Source organism: Lampetra planeri, chromosome 6 (genome assembly GCF_965212315.1).
Source record: "Lampetra planeri chromosome 6, kcLamPlan1.2.h2, whole genome shotgun sequence".
Taxonomy (NCBI): Eukaryota; Metazoa; Chordata; class Hyperoartia; order Petromyzontiformes; family Petromyzontidae; genus Lampetra; species Lampetra planeri.
In genome coordinates, this window is record NC_136112.1 from 13,224,384 (window position 1) to 13,231,587 (window position 7,204).

Below are 7,204 nucleotides of genomic sequence, written 5' to 3' on the forward strand. Positions count from 1 at the left end.
GCGTGGGGGGGCGGTGGCGCTGGTTTTCTCATGCATCTCTTAACAATTGACGTATCGATCCCAGGGAGTGAGGCCTGGTCTCGGGCTTGGACCTCGACGTCACCTGCTAGGCTCACGGGCTATGGGGAGGGTCGGGCCCGTGGGCCTGGCCAGGTGGGGTGGAGTTCGGAATCCGGTTTTGCTCGGGCGACTGGTCTCGGAATTACACACAGTGTACAGAGTGTCGGGCGTTAGGCACAGATCACCAAATCTATAGTTGTAATGGTGTGTAAAACGAAAAGATAAAAGACAAAAACAGGGGCGGACTTGGCTTTTAACAAACTAATAATTAGTTACAATTTTAATAAGCCTTTCATGAAATACAAAAAATATATTTAAAATTACATGAAAATCCACATAGCCTACCCAGCGTTGCACAGTATCAGGCACATCACTAAAACGAAATGTACAATTGTAGCTCGTCATAAACGCTACCAAGGTAGAAAATCATTCACTGTTGTTCATCATCGTTACCGTTGTACTCCATCTTTCTCAATGCAATACATAAATGTCGTTACGAATGCAGTACACTACTGAAGTACTAACTAACTTAACCATTTTTATTTTACCAGGTGAAGCCCACTGAGCTATAAGCTCTTTTTCAGAGGCCACAAATGATAACAAAGTGGCTTATAATGTATAAATTTAGAGCAGCCAAATAATCTAAACGTATGTTGATTCTAAATGTGAAGGGAAAAACCGGAGGACCCGAAGAAACATCCACGCGAGCACAGGGAGAACATGAAAATTCCAAAAATACAGAGGTCAGGGTCGGGATCGGGATTGAACCCACAACATCCAGTATACCGGGCGAGGTGGTTAACATCTCGCCACCATTGCATCCTTGTGCACTTCCTCGGCAGATGGTACCACTTGTCTCAATCTACACGTAATCTAAAAATATGGCTTATGTCAAATATAAGCTTCTAACTTCTAGTTATGACATTCTGAAATGAATCGTATCACATTTTACAAACTCAATAAAAATAATTGTGGGTGCTGTCAAGAGAAGTATGTTTATATAGCGCCACAGTGCCACCCTGTGGATGGCTGGCCACATCACTACATCCCTGTCGCCAACCTCGCGCCTGTCGGCCAACAATCGCCCACTAGCCCTTTATTAACAGCAAGTTTTCAGTTTCAAATTCATTTATTTGGTATAGCCCTGTGAGCCATTCGGCTCTTGAATCGGGTGCAACCGCAACAAACAAAAAAGAAAAACATGAACAAGAAAGCATCTTAAAGTAACTATGCGCAAACAGAAAAATCCAGGAAAAAACATAAAAAATCTTCCAAAAAAAGCACCATACACCAACGCTCTGCAAAAATCCCAGTGGGATGCAAGTCAAACAACAACAACCACAAGACAACTTAGATTAAAGCCATCATTCTAACTCCGTACTACAACAAACAAACATGGCCAAACCAATAAACTTTTCGAAATCACCAAAATAAAGCCATAAAAGCAATGTAACAGTGATCATAGGAACTGTGACCGAAATTTCACAATAAACGACAAACAACATGTGCCACCAAAACCCTATAGCCATAGCTGGCTGCATGAGTCACTCCACAGCAAGAACATGCAATGAATGTAACACGTTGGCTTTCGCGACCAATATTCATAATAAGCTCACGGTGATGACATTATTTTGCTCTGTTTAAGACCGGAAGCTGGAAGACGTATTAACAATTCTGGCAAATCACCTCGTGAAACTGGTTGTAATCACCAGCGAAACGTACTCGATTGTAAATGTGTGTTTACTCGCCATCGCATCGATGTGCTAACGTAATAGCTAATTGGCACGTTTTGTTCACGTGATAAATCTAACTGATGGGAAGTGTCGGGTGGTGGTTGGGTTAACGACACATTTACACGATCGAACCCCAAAACCTTTATTATAAATGAGTCCTGCAATGATTCAACCCCACCAACAATGTATTGATCTGTCATGTTTGAGAGTCACTACTCTCGTCAAATCTTTTTGTCTCGTTTTGCACTCTTGTCTTGTATTTGATTCTGTCGAGATCGTACAGCTTTGTTCAATTTACAAGGGTTACATTATTGCTCTGAATATACATTTTAAAATAAAAGTATTCGCAACCAGCCCATTTAACAACGGGTTCTCTGCAATCAGTTATTTGCCCAAGACACGCCAGACGATTTTCAGGGTTTTGACATTTCAATGTAAACGCCAAAGGCTTGAACAGCCAAACTAAAGCAACTTATCAAATATCCTCAAAAGAAGTGGGAGAAAGATCCGAAGCCGGTCTGTTGTATATGTTGGGTTATGAAATTTTGATGTGTTGTATGCGTGCGTGGGTGAAATTATTATGTTGTATATGTGGGTTATGAATATTCAGTGAAAATAATAATAATCAAATGAAATTTGGCCAAATGTGTAATTATCCGGAAATATGTTAATTTATGTAATTATGCACATTTAATTATGCCAATTCGAGAGGTAATCGTAGTAATTATGCGAGTGGGTGTAATTATGATAATGCAAGTCGTTATGATAACCAGACCCCGCCTCGGTGACGAGGGTGGGTTATCGATCGGAATAAGGCAATTAATCGTATGCAGTTATGCAGGTGTGGTGTAAGTATGCAAGATTAACTTAGATTAACTCGGCATCGTTGTCTAGGTTCGTCTCATTCTCGCTTATATTTTAGGTCCCCGGTTCACCCCGTTATCGCTTTAACATTTACTGAGTATGTATTAGTGTGTTTATTAAGGTCACCAAGTTCAGATCTCAACGCAGAAGCAGATCTTATGCATAGATTTCAGGAAAGAATCACACAACCACTTCTGTATTAATCAATTTATTACTAATTCAACCTCAACTATGATATAGTATGCGAACTCTCAATCCCGGAACGTCAACACGGCATCAATACAGTATCATCAATGATTGTCTGATTTCACTTTGACAACGGCACATGTATCCCGCATAACGCGATGGTTGTTAGTGAGAGAGAGTCGTTAAAACATGCAAATACTATGCTAAGAAAAACCTTAACGTTAATGAATGATTACTCAATATTGTTCACGCAGTACCGTACTCCTTATTGATAGGATGCGAGTACGTGCGGCGATTATGACTGAAAGATACTTGAAAGATTATACGGCGATAAAAAAAAACACAATCAAAAACAGTTATTATTCTTAAAGGCACCAATCTCAACAGATACATCGGCAGGTTATCTGACAACAGAATGGCTCGGAGTAAGGGCCTGCGACGGTGCTCCTTTTCCGAAGATCGTTATCTTATCAAGTTTACTAATTGGGGACCAGATCACCTGATAAGGATCTGGTGGGCCACCACTCCCCACGTGAGCGTGGCTTGGCGGAAGGAGGTGCCAAGAATCAATTCGTATTGATGGATCTGTTGGGAATTTATGCGATTAAGAGTACAGCCCACTAAGTATTAAAGATAAAAATTACGAACACTCTTATAAACGACGGATGGCCATCACTCGGTCTCGAGTGTTTTTGAGTGGTAAGAGTTGTCTTGAATAGTCAGTGTTCGGAGTCGGTTCTTTATGTCAAACAGACGCCTGGTGGTCGTGTGGTGAGGGGGCGGTGCGCGTCATACGTATCAGTCGCTCCCCTGTCGCCGTGGTGAATTGGTTGGATGCCTGTTGATACGCTGTCGTAGTTCGGAACCCGGTCGGTAGGTGGCGCCCACAGCTCGCTCGCAGCGTGCAATGTTGGGTCGTCAACCAGGGGAAGCACAGAGCCTCGTCGCCAAACCGCGACGCTGGCGGCAGCAGAGACCTCCGACTCGGCAGAGGTTGACCCACGCAGGCCGAGTTGAGCTGTCAAGCGGGTCTTGCCCGCCTGCAGAGGAGATGGGGAGCCGCTTGAGTCGAGCCCCGAGAGCCGGCTGAACTCGGCTGAGTCCCAGACGAGCTGAAGAGTCGAGCCGACCCGCTGGTCGCAGCTCGCTCCTGAGTCGACCCTCCCGGTCGAGCTGAAGATGAGTCGAGCCGACCCGCTGGTCGCAGCTCGCTCCTGAGTCGACCCTCCCGGTCGAACTCCTGAGCCGACCCTCCCGGTCGAGCTCCTGAGCCGACCCACTGGTCGAACTCGGCTGATGAGTTGACCCTCCTGGTCGAACTGGTTTCCAATGCTCAGAGTCCTTTCTTTTATGCCGAAAAATCCCTTTAGACCCTGCCCACAAGGCGGGGTTTCTTTTGATTTACTGTGTCAGGATCTGTCCGTAGGTAGGTGGGTCCATGTGTGTGTCCGTACGTCCGTGTGTCCTTGTGTGCATCACCCACGGTATATTCCGTTGTCATACTCCCTCCATAAAATCCACGAGCAAACAGTCAAGTGTTACAAATTGCCTCGAGGTCGTCTCTGTCTGGGTGCGATATTATCTCTTGTTTGGCCTTCTTCATGAACCAAAACACAGACGTTACAAATCGTCTCATAGGCATCTTTGTCCGTGTTGCACCACCTGGAGGGAGGGGCACACTCCCTCCGACCCTCACTGACGCACAAAGAAATGGGTAAAAGTTTTAACATTTGTCCCTTACCATTTCACAGTTATGATTCTGTATGTAACCTAAGGTCTGTCATTTCCCATCGTGGTGCTTGACTCAAGTGGAGGTGTTTCTCCGAGCGTATACACTCCTATCCCGCGCTGCGGGAATACAAAGACGGCCGGGATCTCCCTTTCTCTCCGACCCTGGGTTTAACATCGCTCTTTTATTATGTATTTTATATTCGACCTGGTGGTGATTCATCCCGTTATGCTTCGGGTCGAGTTGTATATAAAGTATTAAGGTATAGCATTTCATATCAATAACTTTAGCCTACCCTGTTGTTAAATATCGATTTTAACGTGACTTTAATAGCAATACAGAATAATTGAGCTTTTTGACTTAACTAGGCGAACACGAACTTCTGGTGACCCCCGCAGCCTCGCTGTTCAGCCGAGCCTGCCCTTAAGAGAGGCACAACACCCTTATTCTCGTCTCACTGTGGTCATCCAACCTTCTGCTCTGGGAGTGTGATTAATTTCAGGACACAGGCCCCCTCCCCTGTGTACACAGCCTTGAGCTGGGTTTATCTTGGCTCCCTCAGCTGCAGGAGAACAAGGCGTATTTCTCCTCCCTGTGTGCACGTGTTCCAATTAGCTCGAAATCCCTAAACACACAATCAGTGATGACCCCCGGCCTTCTGTGGCCGTGATCCAGACAAAGGCGCCTCTGCTTCCTTCCATTGCCTTCGAGTCGACACTGCCCCATTATTCGCCCATGTGCTGAGGTCATAGATGGTTGGGCTTTTTGCCTTGACTCTGTCTGGCTGACTCTCCCACTGTCTCTGCCGCCTGCACGGGTGACGTGTGCCCGTTTATCAGGCCTTATCTTTCCTTGAAGCAAGGTTGCAAATTCTGCCATCCTAGCCCTCCTTCAGTTCATTACTCAACAACACCTGGTGTTTTGCAGCCTGCTGCTTCTTGGTGTGTTTTCATTCATTATATCTCAATGATGGAAGAAGGCTAGGATACAACAGGTCCATATTGCCGCCTTATTTTATTCAGATCGGTGGACGGGTGGTAGACAGCTCTTGTAAGATGCGATTAGCACGGTTGGCTCCGAACGGTGCGAAAGTAGTTGTACATATGTAATTACTCTCGAACAACACGAACTTTAGCGGTGTCTTTATTTCTTATTTAAAGTGCTTTTACGCAGATAACTTGTCAGGGATGACGCACAGATAACTTGGTCAGGGAAGGCATGCAAGTGGCAACGACTTGAAGACAGCGACGACGCGAAGGCGACGACGCGAAGGCGACGACGCGAAGGCGACGACGCGAAGGCGACGACGCGAAGGCGACGACGCGAAGGCGACGACGCGAAGGCGACGACGCGAAGGCGACGACGGCGTGAAGAAAGTCAACCCCGATCCCACGGCAGCCTCGAACCTTGCGTCTCGCCTCCTTTTATTCCCGGCGTGGCCCTCGCTCCGCCCCCAGGCACGCCCCCTTTCTCGAACTCTCGCCCGTTGCCGAACTTCCCAGCTGGTTCCCCCCTTCTCACAACTCGCTCTCTGTTGAGGTCCAACCCTGTAATTACCCCCTCGTGACCACTAGGCCACGTACTGTTCCTGCACCCGCACTATCTCTACACACGCACTGTCTCTACACATACATACAATCACAGTTGTTTAGTGGAGACCCATAGCGTTAAGTTTCATGCAAAGCAGCCACCAACAGAGTTCAAGCAAGACTAGCAGGTGACAGACTTTGTTTTTATTTAAAATACATTTTCGGGAACGTGACAATGTTGATGCCCAAACCAAATATCAATAACGAATCATCTAACAGTACTTACCTACGTGTTCGGTTATAACTTATTTAGTTTTTCCCAATTTTATTTTTGTTTTTCCCAATTTCGATGTGTTCATTCGGAAACTTTGAAAAGCATGCACGGTTGGGCCCACTTTGGGATGTTGTTGACTCAAACAACGTTCCATGTTCACTGGGGCATACTCCATTTTAGAGAATGATCCGTGGAAACATATCACCGAATTCTGAGTTCCCTTCCAGTGATTTTATTTTATATTTATACAATCGGGGTACACTTTCTCACTTGCCCTGCTACTAAGAGCTGCTGGTTAGCAAAGTTAAGGAGACACATTTTACATGAAGCAATAGTTTTGCGCCTGTGCGTGTGCAGTCTTGCGCACTGTGGTTTGTAAGCGCTGTGCGAATTGCTTCATGATGCTGTGTTGATGTTGAGAGTCGCATTCATTAAGTGTCATTGTTATAAGGTCACACTTATTACACACATAGTGCTTGCCACAAATGAACCACAATACCTTGCTGATCTCGCCAAGCAGCATAAATCATCAAGCGATCTCCGCTCATCCTCGCAGCAGCATCAGCAGCAGCGGCAGTGGCTTTTGGCTGAGCCATCGAACAAAGACGGCCACTGCGTCGCGCGCTTTCAGATGCGCTTCTGCGGCCGTCTGGAACGCTCTCCCTTACGATATTAGGAAGCCAATGGAGCGATGGACTTTTAAATCACCAAGATTTAAAACTCATTACTTGAGAAATTATGTTTGTGTTGTGTTTGTTGTCCTTCCGCTGACAACATCAACTCGATACAATTGAGAACTGCGTTTAATCACGGGTGACTGAACCAGCTG